The sequence below is a fragment of the Pelobates fuscus genome, chromosome 1 (genome assembly GCF_036172605.1).
Source record: "Pelobates fuscus isolate aPelFus1 chromosome 1, aPelFus1.pri, whole genome shotgun sequence".
Classification (NCBI taxonomy): domain Eukaryota; kingdom Metazoa; phylum Chordata; class Amphibia; order Anura; family Pelobatidae; genus Pelobates; species Pelobates fuscus.
In genome coordinates this window covers 353,173,397-353,195,607 of record NC_086317.1, presented here as the reverse complement: position 1 = coordinate 353,195,607, position 22,211 = coordinate 353,173,397, and the positions used below count along the sequence as shown (strand labels likewise).

At 42.0% G+C, this 22,211-nt stretch overlaps 1 protein-coding gene across 2 annotated transcripts in view; it reads left to right on the top strand.

Annotated features, from left to right (window-relative positions):
• The window catches only part of SLAIN1 (SLAIN motif family member 1), a 68,051-nt gene that overhangs the window by 12,475 nt on the left and 33,365 nt on the right, over positions 1 to 22,211 (top strand). The gene's annotated exons all lie outside the window — the stretch shown is intronic.

Sequence of the window (22,211 nt, the reverse complement as noted above, 5' to 3'; positions counted from 1 at the left end):
CTTCATTAAACCCTTAAGGACAAATGACATGTGTGACATGTCATGATTCCCTTTTATTCCAAAAGTTTGGTCCTTAAGGGGTTAAGTTTGATTTTCAGTTCTGAGTTGCATTGAAGGTCACGGATTTCCATAATTACCACATTCAGGGTTCTATCTTGAGTGCTGAAATCTTGGTATCTCTCTGGATACTCGGTTTGGAGCTGAGATATTCCAGCCCCATATAAAGGAGTATATTCTGCAGACTTCAATTTCAACATGCTTTGGAAATTAGTTACATTCTAGACTTAAAGTTGGCTCTTAACACAGCTCTATCACCTTCTGGGGTCTTTGCATATTTTGCAAATACCCCTGATGATCGCTTCTAGTGACCAGGGGTGCAGGAAAAGGTAGTCTTTACTTATCTGTACCTTGCTGCTGCTGCTGCTATAATCTTTCTCAAGGTCCTCTTTGTTTCCTGGAGCTTTATCTACCAGGAGCTGACTTCAGCGCTGTACTCTTGTAGCTCCAAGCTTTGTCAAGCTTTTTAACGTGTAAGAAAAATACATTAAAGTTGTCCTTGCTTTTGACTGGGTTGGAATTTCAGAGAAATGCCAACACAATCTGAGCAATATAAGCACTTTAGGAGGGGTGACAAAGCTTAATTAAAGAGTTCTAATTTAATCTGAAAAACTCTTTGTGCATCCCATTTAAGGGCCAGCAGGCCACAAGTATCTGAAGTGACATCGGTTAAGCACCTCTTCTTTAAAACAACACTCATTATTCTAATAAAACAAGCATGAGACGAGTTCATAAATAGTACATGAGACTTACCTACCCTACAATTATGCATGTTGGTGCTTTGTTAGGTTTTAGATATGTTTTTGTGTGTTTACTTAAAGGGAAACTCCAGTGCCAGGAAAACGATCAGTTTTCCTGGCACTGGAGGGTCCCTCTCCCTCCCACCCCCCAATCCCCAGTTGCTGAAGGGGTGAAAACCGCTTCAGTGACTTACCAGAGGCAGCGACATGTCCGACGTCGCTGCTTCCTCCTCCCCCGCCGCTCCTCCTTCTGCTTACGTCGGCCGGTGGGCGAGACTGATCTTGCCCGCCAGCCGAGGAGACCTAATGCGCATGCGCGGCAATGCCGCGCATGCGCATTAGCGCACCCCATAGGAAAGCATTGAAAATGAATTTCAATGCTTCCCTATGGGGAATAGAGCGACGCTGGAGGTCCTCACACAGCGTGAGGACCTCCAGCGACGCTCTAGCACATAATCCTGTGCTATAATCCAGGAAGTGTCCTCTAGTGGCTGTCTAATAGACAGCCACTAGGGGAGGACTTAACCCTGCAAGGTAATTATTGCAGTTTAAAAAAAACTGCAATAATTACACTTGCAGGGTTAAGGGTAGTGGGAGTTGGCACCCAGACCACTCCAATGGGCAGAAGTGGTCTGGGTGCCTGGAGTGTCCCTTTAACCCCTTAAGGACACATGACATATGTGACATGTCATGATTCCCTTTTATTCCATAAGTTTGGTCCTTAAGGGGTTAAAGGGACCCTCCGGGCAATTAAACAAGTTTAAATTTTCTTTATATTTATAATAAACATATGACACTATATAATACCTAATGTGTGGAAGTGTTTGTGTTTGTGTGATGTCGTTTGCAAGTTCTAGTGTCTGAATGCAGAGTACTCCAAGGGGACTTGGGCAGGCATTGTGGGCATGTGTAGAGCTGAGTGAAACGCAGGCACACCCAGTAAGGCATCATTAGTAAAGATTAAAACAGCTACTTCTAAAGCTCATTTTTACATTATTTAGGGGGAAAAAGCATTTAGTGACAGTAGGTTTACGTTTGATGGGTAGGGGGGGGTTATGGTTTAGTGGTTATGGTGCTATAAGCCTATGGGTGCTGTCCTCCAGTTTTCTGTCAAACAGGTTAGGAAGGGTTGACAAAAAACTGGGCTCTTCATACGACCTCTACTTTGTACCCTCTGTTGTCATGCTGATAATGTGGAAATTATACCAAGAGTGAATCCATCCAAACTTAAATGGAAATTCTAGTCTGAGAGTGCTGGATGCAGATGTGATATTGGTTATGTACATTTGAAGGGGGAAAAAAAAAAACAATCAATGATATTTCTTAATGACTCGCTGTTGACCATTTCTGCAAATTGCATGCAATACCGCAGAGAACAGGACATGTTGAGTTCAGGTTCTCTCATTGGTTTCTGTGGTACTGTTCTGCTAAAATATATATGAAGTTCGGTTGAATACGTAAGATCATAGGAACAAAAAATGAATAGGTGCTGAATATATCCCACAGACCTCGGTCCCACACAAGGGCATCTATAACCAAAGGCTACATTCATGATTTTCCTAAATGGAATTAGTTATGTCCACAATAAGTCTCTCTATCTGAAAGCTACATGAATAATATTATTTTGCCATGTAGCATAAATCCCATGTAATGTATTTTATTTGGGTATGGTGTTAAAGCAGCAAAAGTTTTGTATTACTAAGATTTTAAAGAGACACCATAGTAACCAGCTTACTGTAGTGGTTCTGGTGTCTATAGCATGTCCCTGCAGTTTTTATTTAATGTAAACGCTGCCTTTTCAGAGAAAAGGCAGTGGTTGCAATGCTGTCCAGTAACCCCTCTAATGGCAGTCACTCAGAGAGCCACTAGAGGTGCTTCATAGTCTGGTGCTGCTCTACACGAAGATGCTAAATGCTCCAAATTGATTACGGTAAATGCATTTGTATGAGAAGATGATGATTAGCGCAGTGTTTTGCCTCACATGGCGGACACCATCAAGAGGGAAGGCCAGCCATGGCAAGACTGGCGTGCCAAGGGACAAGAGATGAGTAACATTCACCTTCTAACTTTACAGGGGGGGAGGCGGTCACCTACACATTTTATTCCAGCTTTATAGTGTTTAAGTAGCTGAGATAGGGGTCCTACATGCACAACAACCTATACAAGGAACATACTCTGTGCTGGAACTATAGTGCCCCTTTTACGCAATAGGAAATTAAACCAAGCCAGAAATATAACCAGCCATGCAGAAACTGTTGCTAATGCATACTAAATAGTGTTTATTGTTCTTCCTTTGTAGGCATTTAGTTATGAAATAAGATACTTTTAAATGAAGAAATAATTAACAAGTTTAAATGTCATAAAAATTATACTAGCTATTGAGGAATAATTAGCTGTTCCTCTCCTCTGGTGGGGGAAATATTTGTTCATTTGTTAAGTTTCAAAATTATTTGTTGGATGAGGACGTCCTCTACCACTCTGAATGTTGTACTCTTTTGATGTAAAAAACACTCCAGCTTAAGTGGTTAAGGATCAGCACACAGCAGACCCCAGGTAAGAAGTCAAATGGTTTGATTACTTACAATCTGGGAGCAGCAGAACACTGCTGACACCATAACCACTACCGTGAGCTGTAGTGATTATGCTGCCTGGAGTGTTCCTTTTCAGGCGGAAGAAACGTCTTCTTTAACATTTCAGTGCAAATTTAGAGAGTCCACAGATCCCTGACAGCACCAGGTAAGTGTTAAACCGTTTGTATGAGTTCTGATATTTCATTGGGGCATGGCACCAGTCACTACAGTGCGCTGTAGTGTTTAATGTGCTTAGATTATCCCTTTAAGAAAGGAAATACATATTCATGAGGCTGCAGGTAATCATCTCAAAGTTGGGCTCTGGGGAGAGTAAAGGGTTAAAACGTACCTTTAGTCCAGCGCCGGGCGGGGAGCTCTCCTCCTCCTCCTCTCCTCCTCCTCTCCGCCTCCGATACTCCCTTTCGGCTGAATGCGCATGCGCGGCAAGAGCTGCGCGCACATTCAGCCGGTCTCATAGGAAAGCATTTATAATGCTTTCGTATGGATGCTTGCGTGCTCTCACTGTGATTTTCACAGTGAGAATCACGCAAGCGCCTCTAGCGGCTGTCAGTGAGGCAGCCAGTAGAGGATTTGGAGGCTGGACTAACCCTATTATAAACATAGCAGTTTCTCTGAAACTGCTATGTTTATAAAAAAAAAAAAGGGGACCTAGAGGGACCTGGCATCCAGACCACTTCGTTAAGCTGAAGTGGTCTGGGTGCCTAGAGTGGTCTTTTAATAAGAAGTTATAGAACCTATTCGTGCACAAATAGATCCAGGCGGAACAGGGGCACGTTTTATTTTATAGTACTCAAGGGTTCTGGTCAATGTACTTGGTAATGAATGGATTGAAGGACTTCTGCATCAAACATGATCAGAATGGAGCTATGCCATTTTCTGATTGAGCTAAGCAACTAACAAAACTTGAAATTCCATAACAAACCGAAAAATATTTTTTCTGATGTACTTGTTTTGCCTTCTATTTTAGCTTTTCGTGTCTAAAATAAACGGAATAATATGGTTGTTGTTTTTGATTAATTCCTCTTTCCTCTAAACTGATCTATAAAATAACCGTTCAGAAAGAAAGTGTTGTATTATCAGAAATAGCTCTTTAAGAGAAAACAAATGGATAACTTCACGGACAAATAAATATATTTTGCAACATGGAGACCGCAGATTGAAGGCCATCACATTTGCTTTGCAGCACATGGCAAAATATATAAACCAGTTGTTAAATGAACCTAGAAACTATTAGGACTATTCTGAATTTTATTTTTGTATGCAGTATATTATGTTTTATCACTGTTTATGACAGACACTCGGAAATATTCTTAATTTATGTACAGAATCACATAATTGGGGATGTAAAAGTGAAACTATAAGTGCCAGGAATACAAAGCTGTATTCCTGGCACTATAGTTTCCTCTGCCTCTCCCCCATCTTTCTCTTCCCTCCCCCGCCTTGATCAATAAAGGGTTGAAAACCCTTTATTCACTTGCCTTTCCCCAGCGTCGATGTCCCTCGGTGGTGGGTCAATGCTCCGTCCCCTCAGACGGCCCACGACGAGTGGGTGCTATGCGCACGTGCATCAAATTCCACAAGCGTGTTAGTCCTCCCCATATGAAAGCATTGAATTAATGCTTTCCTATGGGGACAAATCTGACTCTGGATGTCCTCATGCAGAGCGTAAGGATGTCCACTGTCAGACACCAGACCATAGGTCAGTTTTGATTCAGGAAGCCCTCTAGTGGCTGTTTCCAATGTAAACTGTAATAATTTCTCTGAAACTGCAATGTTTAACTTTACAACATTAAGTGCAAAAGGGACAGTGCACCCAGACCACTTCAATTAGCTGAAGTAGTCTGGGTTCCTACAATGTCCCTTTTAGGGGACACTCCAGACCCCTAAAGCACCTCAGCTTGCTGAAATGCTTTATGTGTAGAGTGTGTCCTTTTATTATTTATTTTTTATTTATTTTTATTTTTCAAAGTGCAGTTTACAATAGAAATTGTCACTTCTTCTATAAATTTCAAAAAATTGCAGAAAGAAAAGGTTCCCTCTCCTGGCGGTTTTTAACATAAGGGTTTACCAGCAGCTCACTGTTAGTTATACCCACAATACCAAAGCTGAGATCACCGTTTTACTAATAATCTAATGATGGACTTGAAAGTGGAGTAGCCACAATCAGATGTCCAGCAGGGATGGTCAATCCTAAATATGCCGACAGCTTAATACATAAATTAGGAATATTGATACAATAATAATCCTTGATTTATTTCATCCTTGAGGTCGGAGCCTCAAACATATGGTGCCTATAGGAGAGTGGACAACACTGATAACTCAAGTCAACGTGGTTTGTTTGTAGAATTGAAAGATTTTGCTTTTACAAATTAACCATGTTACACCCTCGACTTTCAATGAGAAAACCGGTCCTATTATGTCCTGATTCGTTAGCCTAGTGGAGCTAAACTCAAAAGACAGAAATTGCCCAGATCAAGGATTTTCATTAAACTGCATTGGGAATTCTGTGATTGTACACTCACATAAAGGTCTGTGCTGGGGAAGAAGGGTAGGGCTTGCAAAGAGATCTGCGGAAAACTGAAGCACTGGAGATTTCTTTAATGTGAGCAAGGCTTATTTTTTCAAGTTTATAAAATGTGTGTTTTCATAGCTAAAAACCACCAATCATTTTGTGAATGTTTCCTAAATTTATAATTGTATTTTTTTAAGATGACCTTTTGGAATATAGAGAAGATATTCTTTGTTTAAGCTGCTTCTTACAGTGTATGCTTGCAAACTATTAATTTTATGTGGAAGAAATTGCACACTAGAATTTGACATGCCACCACATATATTTTTGACCAAGTGACTGCACTTGAAGATGTATGTGCCTTCTTTATTTTTTGACAGCTGTGCTGGTAGTAAAGTCTTGTTATTTTCACTTCTTGTCTTTGTCAGTATTACTTTAGATATCAATTTCTTGCTCCCTAGTGTCTTAGTGTCACCAAGTGTCCCTATGTCTCCTAGTGTCCCCAAGTCTCTATCACTGTTTCCCCTGTGAGATTTCCCCATTGTATGATTGTAAAGTGCTGCATATTATGTTGGTACTATATAAATGCTAACAATAATAGTCTATGCTCTTGCTATAATTGCAGATTATGTTAACGTAGTGTACGTATAATCCTAATTTTAATAATGACAGGAGGCGAGTATTTTGCATAGCTTTCTTTACTTATGCCTCCAGCAGCACAAGTCAATCAATCAAAAAACTTTAACCAATCCTAGGCCAACATAGCCTGTATATAAGTCTTTGGTGGGCGTGTCTATTCCTCTTTCTTTGATGTGAGAAGTCCTGTAACGTCAGGTTGTGAGGTATCTTTTAAACTGGAACTATGTAACTTGAACGAACGTAGCTTGGATTGGAGCTTGAGGGATATTGTTGTCCGGCTCCCAAGTCATCTTATGCTGGAAAAAAACGGAAATAGGTGAAAGATGTGGAAATGAACTATTGTCCGCATGCAACCTAGACCTGATTCAGTTACTTAACATGTCTAAGTAGTAGGTTATAGTATTGACAGTTCTATTGAGTAGTTAACTAGTTAATTCTATACTGTTTACGTGAGATTTATGCTATGAATGTAACAGTCTGGCATGATGTCACAACTATCTGTAAAATGCTATAAACAGCGAGTATCAAGGGGGGGGACAATCTCAAGATCTATGGGGGGGAAAATACTCGCCTCCTGTCATTATTAAAATTAAGATTATACGTACACTACGTTAACATAATCTGCAATTTTATTACATGACAGGAGGCTTCCTATTTTGCATTTTTAACGCTGCGGTAACAACGAAAAAGATGCGTGAGATGTCTGTCGAAAGTAGAAAACTCGGAAGGTGTTTTCTCTAGTCCAGTCTGCCGAGTGCAAGATGTCCGTGAGTGATGCACCCGCCGAGTATGCACGCGAAGCCGCCGCCCCGCGTACCGAGTGGGCCCCGAAATTTGGTTCTACCCCTGCCAGGGATAAGAGCCATCGTACCCATCTGGCCAACGTACTGGTAGTTACTGGTTTGTATGGTTTGGTGTAAGATACCAGAAGTTGACCTGATCGGTAAAAACGGAGTGGTTCGGTAACTTCTACGTACCGAAGCAAGGTGGTCACGACGCATAGCCGCGGAACCGTCGGGAAAAAATGGGTAAGACACGGATGTGGAGTCCGTCTTAGTCCTGCGAGATACCGAGAAGGTAACCCCTACTGGTGTAATAGTGAAACCGTCTATGTCAAAAGCCCTAACGTCTGCAACTCTACGAAACGAAACTAAACATAGGAGGAGAGTTAGTTTGGCTGATGGTTGTCTCAGTGACAAGGTCTCGTTGTCCGGCCAGTTCCTAAGGAATCGGATAACTACATCAACGTCCCAAAGAGTGTTATACTTCGGGACCGGAGGTCTGGCTAGTCTGATGCCCCGAAGTAGACGGCATACCAGAGTGTTCTGACCCACTGGTGTACCGTCTATCGGGGTGTGGGCCGCCGAGATGGCGGATCTGGTGATATTAATTGAGCGGAATGCTCTGCCTTCTGAGAACAGGTTTGACAGGAAATTTAGAATGCAGGGAATAGGTGCTGTAAAGGGATCAAGGTCCCTTTCCATGCACCAGCGGTTCCATGTGTTCCATGCGGATAGGTAGCTACGTCTAGTGCCCGGTGCCCAGGAGTCCCATAACAGGTCTCTAGTCGTCTGCGATAGGCCTGAGACATTCCAGGATCCCCGAAAAGACTCCAGGCTACCAGTTCCAGCCGGTCTTGTGTAATCAACGGATGAGGTTCCCCGTCTGGGTTCACCAGGAGGAATGGGAACACTGGTAAGAGTAGCGGATGGTCCTGTGATAGAGCTAGTAGGTCCGGGAACCATGCTTGGCTCTTCCATAACGGTGTGATCAGAATCAGAGAGGTCCCCGCTCTGCGTAGGTGGTGGAGGACTCTCGCCAGCATCGAGAAAGGTGGGAATGCGTAAGCTCCTGACTGTGGCCATTGTTGCAGGAACGCATCCACTGCTTCGCTTTGAGGGTCCGGGAGCCAACTGTAATATCTCGGTAGTTGAGTGTTCGTCCGTGATGCGAAGAGGTCTATGTGTAGCGGACCTCTTATCTGCCTTATCCTGCGGAAGATGGTGGTGTCCAGGCGCCAATCGCTGCTGTCTCTCCAGTGTCGAGAGAACCAGTCTGCTGTGAGGTTGTTGACACCCGGTAGATATTCTGCCTTGATCGTGATGTTGCGGGGTAGGCAGAATCGATAGATGTCCCTCGTCGCTTCCGTCAGGGCCCGTGATCTGGCTCCGCCCAGGTGGTTTATGTACTGGACTGCCGAAATGTTGTCCATGCGCAAGAGTATGCTGCAATTGGACATGTTCTTGGCCAAACTCCGGATCGCGAAGGAGCCCGCTATCAACTCCAGGCAGTTGATGTGTAGGAGTTTTTCTTCCTCCTACCATGGCCCTCCGGTGGACGCCTGTGTGCCGTGGGCTCCCCAGCCCCATAGGCTGGTGTCTGACTCCAAGACAAAGTCCGGGATCGGACCGAATATGGCTCTGCCGTTCCAGGCCTCCATGTGCAGGAGCCACCATCTGAGTTCCGTCCGTATTTCTGCTGACACTGGGATCCAGTGGTCGTATGTCTGAACTTGTCTCAAGTGATATGCCTTCGCCCGTTGCATGGCCCGGTAGTGTAGCGGTCCCGGGAAGATCGCTTGTATGGAGGACGATAAAAGGCCTACCATTCGGGCTAGGAGGTGAAGCGGTATTGAGTCTTTTCGAAGTACCCGGCGTATCTCTTTCCGTATTGCCGCAATCTTCGCAGTGGGTAAACGGAGGGTACATGTCCCCGAGTCTATTTCGAATCCCAGGAACTCAACCACCTTGGCAGGTTGTAGTGAAGATTTTTCTCTGTTTATGATAAAGCCCAAAGATTCCAGCAAGAGCACTATGAATCTCGTTTGAGAGTGAAGCCTGGGCGCTGATTCGCAGAAAATCAAAATGTCGTCCAGGTATATTAGGCAGCGGATGCCTTTCTCCCTTAGGTAAGCCATTACCGGCTTCATGAGTTTCGTAAAGCACCATGGTGCTGAGCTGAGGCCGAATGGGAGACAGGTGAATTGGTAGGAAAGGTGGTTCCATGTGAAGCGGAGGAAAGGACGGCTGACGCAGGCTATCGGTACCGATAGGTAGGCGTCCTTTAAGTCTAGTCGAGTGAACCAGTCGTGTTGCAATAGTAGGTCTCTTAGAAGGTGGATTCCTTCCATTTTGAAATGCCTGTATGTAACGAAAACGTTCAGTTGCCGTAGGTTGATGACTGGTCTGTAGTCTCCTGTTTTCTTTTGGACTACGAAGATGTTGCTGAAGAAACCCGTATCGTCCGGGGCGACCTCCACCGCCCCTTTGTAGAAGAGGGTTTGAATCTCCTTGTCTATGATTCCTGTGTGTGTTGCCAACGCTCTTATTGGAGGTGGGCGTCGGTCTTGTACCGGGGTGTCTGAGAACTCGTAGCCGGTTACCGTATTGAGGATCCAGCTGTCCGAAGATATCTTCTCCCATTCCTGTGAAAAGAGAGACAGTCTGCCTGCAGTCATGTGGGAAAAAAGACAGGGTGTGTCGGGAATGCTCACCTGTATTGAAACGTCCGCGGGTGCGGGTGCCTCTGGAACGGAAAGATCCTCGCTGGAAGTTGGTTCTTGAGGTTGGGAAAGAAGGCTTGAGATGACTGGTATCTGTGGCCTGTAGGCCAGAAGCGGCTGGTGGCTCGGCCCCTTTGGCCCCTTTGGCGACCAGCCCTGCCAAAAACTCCACGGCGTGGTGTGGTGGTGCGAAAAACTTGCCTGATGGAGGTCTGAGCCTTATTCAGAGTGGTGAAGATGCTTACATGTTTCTTGAGTTCAGTTATGAAAGAGTCACCGAAAAGTTGACCGTTCGCCAGCGGTCCCATTTCTTTTTTACCCAGCTCCATCAGTTTTGGGTCCATCTTGAGTAATGCAGTTCTGCGGCGTTCTGCGCACATTGCCGCGTTGGTGTTACCCAGCATACAGATGGCCCGTTGCGCCCATTCACGTATAGTGTGGGCATCCAGTGCGGTGCCCTGGGATAGGGCTAAATCGGCCAAGTATAGCATTTTTTCTAGAGGGCCCAGGATGTCTAAGAGTGTGTCTTGGGATTCCCTAAGGCCCTTCTCTATCCCTTTTCGCGGGTCCCGACCTGCGCGGGAGATGAACAGGGATACGGTAGTATCAAATTCCGGGGTCAGTGCGATTTTATCTGGTAGTGTGGGTCTTGGGCATTCTGCCCGTAGTCTCGCCCTTACTTCTTTGTCCATTGGCTTTCTCAGCCAGAAATGGACGAACTGAGTCAGGTGTTCTGGCAATCCCCATTCTGTTGATCTTGGATGTCGGATCGTGTGGGGGTCGAACATGGTTGCTCCTTGGGGGTCTATGAAGGTGCCCTCTTCCTGAGGGAATTCCTGTTCAAGGTATGTGTCTTGATCATAGTCTCTGTCGTTTCCCTGGACGTCTAGCCATTCCTCGTCTTCCGAGTGTGAATCCCCCGCCTTCCATTCATCCATGATGTCAAGTGATGGTGGGGGGTTGTGATCATCGTCCTCCGAGGACGGGAATATGGAGGGGAAGTTCCTCTCTTCGTTGCCTGGCGGCTCTACTTCAACTGTGTTTTTCCTCTCTTTCTCTGGGTGTCCGATACGGTGCCCTTCCGTTGCCGTTTTGTAGCGTGGTAATCTCCGAGAAGGGCATCGTCAGTAAAATCCGTGGGTTGTTCAATAGCCGTGTCCGGTTTCGGGTTCTGCATAAGCAGTTTGCCTATAGCTTTCTCCACGGAGGCGGCTACCGCCGAGTTAATGAGTGCCTGCCAATCTGATGGTGGTAACTGTGGTGAATCACTCATCTTGTGTTGTGTGTTAGGTCTGTCTGTGGAAGACAGGAAAGTGTTAGGAACTGAAATGCGTGGAGTGCCGTATGATACAGTTCATGTATAGAGTCACATATATATGATAGTATGGCAGGGAACGAGCCTGCAGTTATTGAGTCACTAAATTTAATAGCAGGGGTAAGTCTGCTTGCATTGGTTCAGTAATATCTTAAGCAAATTGAATGCGATGAGGAAAATGTGGAAGCTTTATGGGTAAATATCTGCTTGGGGGAAAAGAAGGGAAACCAACTATTGGTTGGGATATGTTATAAACCACCTAATGTTAATATTGACGAGGAACAACAGCTGTTTGAGCAAATTGAGAAAGCTGCAAATCTTGGTAACACTTTAATTATTGGAGATTTTAATTACCCAGACATAAATTGGGACATAGGGACTAGTAGCTCAGCAAAGGGAATTAGGTTTTTAAACTTGTTAAATGACAACTTCATGTCACAACTTGTACAAGCACCAACTAGAATGGACGCTTGTCTGGACCTGGTTTTAACAAACAACGTTGATCTTTTGACCAACATTCAAGTAGGTGAGCACTTGGGAAATAGTGATCACAATATAGTGTCCTTTGAAATAAACTCAAAAAAACAAAAGCACATGGGGTATACTAAAACATATAATTTTAAAAAGGCCAATTTCAATAAGATAAGGGAAGCTTTACAATATATTGACTGGCATAAACTCTTTAGTGAAAAGAACACTGAGGATAAATGGATCATCTTCCAACAAATATTAGAAAGGTACATTTCTCAGTATGTACCATTGGGAAATAAGTATAAAAGAAACAAATTAAAACCAATGTGGCTTAGTAGAGAAGTAAAACAAGAGATTAAAAATAAGAAAAGGGCATTTAAAGCATTTAAATCAGACAAATCAGATGCATCTTATAAAAGATATAAGAAAGCAAATAATGCGTGCAAAAAGGCAATTAAACTTGCTAAACTTCAAAATGAAAAAATGATAGCTAAAGAGAGCAAAACCAACCCCAAAGCATTTTTTAAGTACATAAATTCCAAAAAACCCAAAAATGAAAGTATAGGTACACTTAAAACTGAAACGGGGGTGTTAGTTAATGAAGACCAAGAAAAGGCAGGAATTCTAAATAACTATTTCTCCTCCGTATATATTAAAGAAGAACCCATGGCAATAGATGTGCAAATGATTGCTACTAAAAACTTGCAGAATAATTGTAATTGGTTAACTCAAGACAATGTGCTGCAGCAACTAAAGAAAGTTAATATAAACAAAGCTCCAGGGCCTGACGGTATCCATCCACGTGTACTTAAGGAACTAAGTGTAGAAATAAGTGAACCTCTGTTTTTAATCTTTCAAGATTCTTTTCTTTCAGGAAGTGTTCCGGAGGATTGGAGGAAGGCAGATGTGGTTCCTATATTCAAAAAGGGTTCAAAATCCTTGCCTGGAAATTATAGACCTGTGAGCTTAACTTCTGTGGCTGGTAAAATATTGGAAAGGTTATTAAGGGATAATATTCAAGAATTCCTTGAGAAGAATATGGTTATCAGCAAAAATCAGCACGGTTTTATGAAGCACAGGTCATGTCAAACTAACTTGATTGCGTTCTACGAAGAAGTAAGTAGAAGTATAGATCAGGGTGTTGCAGTGGATGTGATCTATTTGGATTTTGCCAAGGCATTTGATACAGTTCCACACAAAAGATTAGTGTTCAAACTCAAGGAAATCGGTCTCGATGAAAATGCTTGTTCTTGGGTAGAACATTGGCTTAAAAACAGAATACAAAGAGTTGTCGTTAATGGTAAATTTTCAAGCTGGACAGAGGTGGCAAGTGGTGTCCCTCAGGGGTCTGTTCTGGGACCCCTTCTATTTAACATTTTTATAAATGATCTTGAAGACAGCATTGAAAGTCATGTTTCAGTGTTTGCAGATGACACAAAACTTTGTAAAATAATACAATGTGAGCAAGATATTACTTTGCTGCAGAAGGATTTAGATAGACTGGAGGACTGGGCACTCAAATGGCAGATGAAATTTAATGTTGAAAAATGCAAAGTTATGCACTTCGGCGTAAAGAATACACAAGCAACGTATACCCTTAATGGAAGCGAATTAGGGATAACAACACACGAAAAGGACTTGGGAATTGTTATAGACAACAAACTATGCAACAATGTGCAATGTCAATCAGCAGTGGCCAAGGCCAGTAAGGTATTGTCATGCATGAAAAAGGGCATTCATTCTCGGGACGAGAATATCATTTTGCCTCTCTATAAATCACTGGTAAGACCACATATTGAATATGCTGTGCAATTTTGGGCACCTGTTCTAAAGAAGGATATCATGGCACTAGAAAAAGTGCAGAGGCGGGCTACAAAATTAATAAAAGGAATGGAACATATCAGCTATGAAGAAAGGTTAACAAATTTAAACCTATTTAGTTTAGAAAAACGTCGCCTGAGAGGGGATATGATAACATTATACAAATATATTCGGGGCCAATACAAACCATTGTGTGGAAATCTATTCACAAACCGGACTTTACATAGGACACGAGGCCATGCGTTTAGACTGGAAGAAAGAAGATTTCGTCTAAGGCAAAGGAAAGGTTTTTTTACTGTAAGAACAATCAGGATGTGGAATTCTCTGCCTGAAGAAGTGGTTTTATCAGAGTCCATACAGATGTTCAAACAGCTACTAGATGCATACTTGCAAAGACAGAATATTCAAGGATATAATCTTTCAATGTAGGGTAATAACTGCTTGATTCAAGGATAAATCTGACTGCCATTCTGGGGTCAATAAGGAATTTTTTGTCCTAGCTTGTTGCAAAATTGTGCTTCAAACTGGGGTTTTTTTTTTTTTTTTTTTTTTTCTCTTTTGGATCAACAGCAAAAAACAGGTGTGAGGAAGGCTGAACTTGATGGACGCAAGTCTCTTTTCAGCTATCTAACTATGTAACTATGTAATATATATACAGGGAGTGCAGAATTATTAGGCAAGTTGTATTTTTGAGGATTAATTTTATTATTGAACAACAACCATGTTCTCAATGAACCCAAAAAACTCATTAATATCAAAGCTGAATATTTTTAGAAGTAGTTTTTAGTTTGTTTTTAGTTATAGCTATTTTAGGGGGATATCTGTGTGTGCAGGTGACTATTACTGTGCATAATTATTAGGCAACTTAACAAAAAACAAATATATACCCATTTCAATTATTTATTTTTACCAGTGGAACCAATATAACATCTCAACATTCACAAATATACATTTCTGACATTCAAAAACATAACAAAAACAAATCAGTGACCAATATAGCCACCTTTCTTTGCAAGGACACTCAAAAGCCTGCCATCCATGGATTCTGTCAGTGTTTGATCTGTTCACCATCAACATTGCGTGCAGCAGCAACCACAGCCTCCCAGACACTGTTCAGAGAGGTGTACTGTTTTCCCTCCTTGTAAATCTCACATTTGATGATGGACCACAGGTTCTCAATGGGGTTCAGATCAGGTGAACAAGGAGGCCATGTCATTAGATTTACTTCTTTTATACCCTTTCTTGCCAGCCACGCTGTGGAGTACTTGGACGCATGTGATGGAGCATTGTCCTGCATGAAAATCATGTTTTTCTTGAAGGATGCAGACTTCTTCCTGTAACACTGCTTGAAGAAGGTGTCTTCCAGAAACTGGGAGTTGAGCTTGACTCCATCCTCAACCCGAAAAGGCCCCACAAGCTCATCTTTGATGATACCAGCCCAAACCAGTACTCCACCTCCACCTTGCTGGCGTCTGAGTCGGACTGGAGCTCTCTGCCCTTTACCAATCCATCCATCTGACCCATCAAGACTCACTCTCATTTCATCAGTCCATAAAACCTTAGAAAAATCAGTCTTGAGATATTTCTTGGCCCAGTCTTGACGTTTCAGCTTGTGTGTCTTGTTCAGTGGTGGTCGTCTTTCAGCCTTTCTTACCTTGGCCATGTCTCTGAGTATTGCACACCTTGTGCTTTCGGGCACTCCAGTGATGTTGCAGCTCTGAAATATGGCCAAACTGGTGGCAAGTGGCATCTTGGCAGCTGCTTCTTGCGACCCTGTTGACTATTTTGAATGAAACGCTTGATTGTTCGATGATCACGCTTCAGAAGCTTTGCAATTTTAAGAGTGCTGCATCCCTCTGCAAGATATCTCACTATTTTTAACTTTTCTGAGCCTGTCAAGTCCTTCTTTTGACCCATTTTGGCAAAGGAAAGGAGGTTGCCTAATAATTATGCACACCTGATATAGGGTGTTGATGTCATTAGACCACACCCCTTCTCATTACAGAGATGCACATCACCTAATATGCTTAATTGGTAGTAGGCTTTCGAGCCTATACAGCTTGGAGTAAGACAACATGCATAAAGAGGATGATGTGGTCAAAATACTTATTTGCCTAATAATTCTGCACGCAGTGTATAGCAGGGGATGAGCCTGCTGTCACTTGTCTGAGGCTGTTTGCAGCTAGGCACTTTATATATATATATATATATATATATATATATATATATATATATATATATATATATATATATATATATATATATATATATATATATATATATATATATATGTGTGTGTGTGTATATATATATATATATATATATATATATATGTGTGTATATATATATATATGTATGTATATATATGTATGTATATGTAGCAGGGGATGAGCCTGCTGGCACTATGTCACTTGATTATAGCAGGGGATGAGCCTGCTGGCACTGGCACTTATTTAAAACAGATGATGGGTCTGTTTATATAGTGACTCTTCTGTGTATAACAGGGTATGAGCCTGTTTGCACTAGTGACTCTAGATGTAATGCAGGGAATGAGCCTGCTTGAGCTGTGACTTTGAGAAATACAGCAGGGGATGAGCCTGCTAAAACTGTGCCTATAAGATGTACTGCAGGGGATGAGTCTGTCTGTACTGTGCCTTTAAAAGTATAGCAGGGGATGAGCCTGCTTAAACTGTGTCTGTAAGATATGCAGCAGGGGATGAGCCTGCATGCACTGAGCCTTTAATATGTGTAGCAAGGTCTGATACCACAAAATATACACAGTGTAGGTAAACCAAAAAACCAAATTGACATATACATATGAGGAGAAAAAGGACGGGTCGTTTGAATCACGACCGTTAGGAGCGCTAATGGCCGTCGTGGGTCTCGCGGGAGCGAGATCCAAGATGGCCGCCGTTCGCGCCAAAAAGACAGTGCGGTCCGCTGTCAAGCCTCTAAACGCCGCACAAATAAAGCGGAATGCCCCTCCAACCCCACACCCACCTCCCAAAAGGTCCCTAAGGGAGCTCCATACCCCAGAAAAAGCGCGGTCTCGGAAAAACGCCGCGGGTAGGAGACAGTAAAGGGTGAGAGGAGAGGTAGGGCAGAGGAGAGAGAAAAAATAAAGGACTAGTAAAATAAACATATAAAAATAAACATTTAAATTATGGAAAACAATGAATATTATCCTAGAAATATGAAATGAATATAAAATAAATAAGCTCTGAAGGTAGTACTCTGACCTGTGCCTTCTGGAAGCAGCAAAGAAAGAGGAATAGACACGCCCACCAAAGACTTATATGCAGGCTATGTTGGCCTAGGATTGGTTAAAGTTTTTTGATTGATTGACTTGTGCTGCTGGAGGCATAAGTAAAGAAAGCTATGCAAAATAGGAAGCCTCCTGTCATATAATAAAATTAAAGCTAGCCCTATGTATAATTGAATGATGTTCCCTATGAACGAAGTCATGGCACCAGGTCAAGTGACAATTTAGATACATTAAAGGGTTACTCCAAGCACCATGACCAATTCTCGTAGATTGAGATGTTGTTTTTTCTTTTGAGGAGGAATCCGATATTTTTAGTTTTCTGATCAAGTCGTGGAGTGGACCCCTAGCTCACTGTACCTAGATGGTTGTCAGCTACCTCTCCCTGATGATGCCTAAAGAAAGCTATAACTGTTGTCTGGGGTTCTATATATCCCACACAGAGGAAGCTGGGCAGCATTTCTGAGCTTTTTGTCCTTAGGGTGGGTTCAGCCCAATATGCAAAAGATTTAAATTAAATGTTAGCTAGCTGGAGAACTCGGTGTGGGCTCCTGAAGAGTAAGCTCTGTTTTTTGTTTGTTTTCCTGCTATTACAAGTTTTAATGATTATGTGTTTTAGTCCTGCTTGGTAGGTGTTTGTGAGATACATTGCACACATTTTACAATGCACATTAAATCAACTTGCGGATCATGATTGAAGTTGAGCTACTTCTTTAATTTATTTTCTGCAAATCTGCAGCTTCTCCAGGGACAAAGTTAATCAAACAGTGTTTTAATCAGACCGTATTTGATTAAAACACAGTTTTTCTGTTGGAGTGATCTTACCAGCGTGGTTACCTCTACTTTATAAAATGTAAAAAATAATATAAACCGCTAACCTGTAATCCCCCACAGAGGCCAAGTTCTCCATGCATTATCCTACTTTTATGGCTTCACTCTACATCACTGTTTTAAAAGCAGGGCTTAGGAAGGCGTGGTGGAGGTTGACCATGCCACCTTTTGCCATCCGTTACCAGCATGCAATGCGCAGCCTTATAGAACACATTCTGTGTACAGATTTAACTCTCGTTCTGGTCTGCTAATGATGCTGCCACAGGTGGCATTACGCCTCCAACTGTTTAATCAAATGTCTTTTGTATGCGGAGGGCTGGAGACAGCACCTACCGAAGGTGTATGTGATTTTTATGTTTATTTTTTTTTATTTTTTTATTTAGCAAGCATTACATTTATGAATGTATTATGTATATATGTATGCCTGTTTATATATCAAATATGTTTTATATGTATTATTATGATTTATTTCTAACAAAATACGTCCTAGTGCTAAAAGATTCATAGTATAGTTTGTAGAAGGAAAACTCAGTTTTTCTTTAGTTTATAAATGTATCCCCTCTTCCCCCCCCCCCCCCCCCCAATCTCCCCCCCTTTCTCTCACACTCATACTGGAATTCTGGGCTCTGGGACTCTTTGTGGTGGGAAGCTGTCAGGAGGGCAACCTTGATTTGCTCCACTGGTTTATGTAAGATTTTATTTTATTTTTTTCTAGGATGCCTTTAATCTTTCAGGATTCACTCTAGCAGTTTCCTGCTTCCCTAATGATTATGGTCTTGTATCTGTCTCACCTAATGCTTTGAAAGTTAATTCTAATTTCCTAGGGACATGGTTGAGTTCCTCCCAGAATTCATGAGATGCACTTGTAGTCTGAGGAAATCTTTCTTTAAAACAAACTCCTGCTCCTTGATTTAAACCCACAACCACACAGTTTTGAATCCAAATGACACAGTGCCTTTTTACTTTATATTTGTAAATCTGTGTTGTTTGATCAGTTTGAAATCTGTTATATACAATGGTAGCAATAATATTTGGTTTTTAGGTTGTATTTCATCAGTGTACTGATTAATTTGTATTGTTTTAGGCATTCTAGTTAGGACTGACATCAAAATGATGTGTGTTATTGCAGAGGGTGTAATGTGTGTGTGTGTGTTTATGCAATGTAGTGTATAGGGAAATCCTGTTAGTGTAGGGCAGGGCTGTGCAACCTTAGGTAATCTGAGGGCCGGATTAAAAAGCAAGATTTATCTATTGGCTGGACTCAAAGTTATAAACTCATATTATATTTATATATATATATTTGTGGTTCGTGTTGGCATGTTTTATGTTTGTATGTACTATTGCTATTTGAAAGCAGCAGTGTACTTGTGTTTTGTGTTTGAATGTGTTTGTGTGTAGAGTTGGTGTTTGCTGGAATGTATGCACACACACAAACACACACAGAGATATTCACTGACCCATACACACATATTTACACATCGATACATCGACACTGATTCATATTAAAACACACACAGATCAACACTGAGGCGCATACACACAATGATATATATGTATATGTTTTATCCACTTGAGAAAGCCCTAAGGGGAGAAACGCGTTGTGGAAATTTTAACTGTATTTTAATAAAGATATTCTGGCAACTTTCTTTGTTGTGAGTTAGCCATTTTTTCTTTTTTACCATTTTTATTATTTTACTACCTGGCATCTGAGTTTTACTTGTTACAGAGAGATACTACTCCAAAGAATCCTTGGTGGGGATATTACCACTTGCGCCCTATCATTGAGCAGTGCGTCTGCCAAATTACATGCGAGGAACCATTTGGTATTTTTATACACTCTCCTGGTTAAATCACAGTAAGCTCTATTGTGGTTTTTTTTTTTTTATATTGCATATGGTCCCCATCTGACGAGATATCTACTTGCAACACTCCCTCATGTATCCCATAAGTGAGGATTATACCACTTTAAGCTGTTTATATTAGAGCTAGTTTTTAGCTCTCAAAAATGTGAGTAGGACCATATAGACCTCTTTTATCGGCTACTACCTATTTGGTTTTTATTGCACTATTAGATTGTCTTTTCTCTTTCATACGGATCCCACTACTCCATAGACGTTGATAGGGATAAAAATTTACTCAAGAATATGTTTAGGGGAAACCAAATTGTTATATGTTCGAGCACTCTCGGTGAAGCAATCAAATCAGACCAGACACTTGTGATCCAAAGATTACTTCCCCTTTATTGGGAGAGCTTACAAGATTATATAGCAAAACTTGGACGGGACCATCAAATCTTGGCTCAAGCCATTTTCTTACGTGTCTTTTTATCACTACCCAATCTCCAGGTTGTAGCTTATGAGTGGTAGAACTGGAGTCTGGATCTGGAATAGAATCAAACACTTGTTTATGCACCTGTCCTAACTTCTTATGGAGGGCCTGGACATAGGAGGTCATGCTACGATGTTGTAATTGGAGTGTCTGGGGGCAATAGAGTCCTGTCTTGGGGGCACATCCAAACAAAATCTCAAAAGGGGATAGGCCATTTCTTGGCTGAGGAGTGAATCTCATTGAGAAGAGTGCTAGGGGAAGGCATTCAGTCCAAGGCTTCCCTGTCGCTTGCATGGCTTTTACAATTTTATTCTTTAGGCTGCCCTTTCTACTTTCCCACTACTCTGGTGGTGGTAAGGGGTGAGGAAGGCTTGACTGATCCCTAGTGTCTTCATTATTTCTTGCATTATTTCCCCAGTGAAATGGCTACCTCTGTCACTTTCAATCACTTCAGGTCCCCCGTATCTACATATCAGTTCCTTCAGAAGCTTACTTGCTGTGACCTTTGTTTTGGTTTTCGACACAGGGTAGGCCTCAGGCCAACCTGAAAAGAGATCAATGCACACCAACACATATTCATACACTCCTACCTTAGGCAGTTGAATATAGTCTATCTGCAGTCTCTGAAATGGGTAAAGTGGCCTTGGGATATGTTTACCTGGTGTTTTGACAGCCTGTCCGTGGTTATTCCTAGCACAAATCATGCAAGCTCGCAACAGTAAACCTAGGTGCCACCCAATGGGTATTATAAATGTGTGGGTCCATGGGCTACTTGAGCCATGATATGGTACAATACTCATGGTAAACACAGTCTTTTACCTTTTCTCCACATCTTGTCATCATCAGGTTCTGCATCATGTTTCCTCCAGAGATCTTGTTCTTCTTTGTTTGCTTGCTTCTGCAGGCCCAACAATATATTGTAGTCAACAGTCTTTTCTGGAAGGACAACCTGTGGTAAGGTATTACCTGTGGAAGGATAAAGTTGGATTGCTGCTTGCTTGACAGCTTCGTCTGCTTTGTGGTTTCCTCTTGTGACCTCATCTGTGATCGCCACGTGAGCTTCCACCTTGATGATGCCTACTTGAGTAGGTAGCAGGATAGCATCCATAAGTGCACTCACAGCTTCAGAGTTCTTTATTGGAGTTCCTACTGAGGTGAGAAAATCATGAGCCTGCCATGAAGGCCCCAAATCATGGGCTATTCCGAAGGCATAGCGAGAGTCTGTGTAAATATTCGCTTTCTTACCAGAGGCCAGATTGCACGCTTTAGTAAGTGCTTTCTGCTCAGCTTCCTGTGCAGAGCAGTGAGGGGTGAGTCGTTCAGCTTTAATTACTTTGTGTGCAGAGACTACAGCATATCCAGTGTGGAAATTGCCCTTCTCATCAGCATATCTGGAGTCATCTACAAAAAAACTCAGTCTGGATTAGACAATGGAGACTCAATGACATGTGAAAAACCTGCTGTCTCTTGTGCCATTATGCTGCACAATCATGGGGTACCTGGGCTTCAGCTAACCCGTCTGGTGACAGGGAATTTACAAAAAGATCAGAATCACCACTACTCCCTCTTTTAAATCCATGGGAAGCAATGTAGATGGATTTATCACCATACATCTCTTTAGGGTAACATTTGGAGGCATGAGGAGAGCAAACTGGGAAACGACAATTTTTAAGTCCAAAACTTACCCGGACAAAGAGTAAGCACTGCTCTGAGAGTAAAACATAGAAACATAGAATGTGATGGCAAAAAAAAGAATCATTCGGCCCAATTTTCCAAATACTTTCATTAGTCCCTAGCCTTATCTTATAGTTAGGATAGCCTTATGCCTATCCCACACATGCTTACACTCCTTTACTGTGTTAACCTCTACCACTTCAGCTGGAAGGCTATTCCATGCATCCACTACCCTCTCAGTAAAGTAATATTTCCTGATATTATTTTTAAACCTTTGCCCCTCTAATTTAAGACTGTCTTCTTGTTGTGGTAGTTTTTCTTCTTTTAAATGTGGTCTCCTCCTTTACTGTGTTCATTCCCTTTATGTATTTAAATGTTTCTATCATATCCCCCCTGTCTCGTCTTTCCTCCAAGCAATACATGTAAAGATCCTTTAACCTTTCCTTGTAAGTTTTATCCTGCAATCCATGA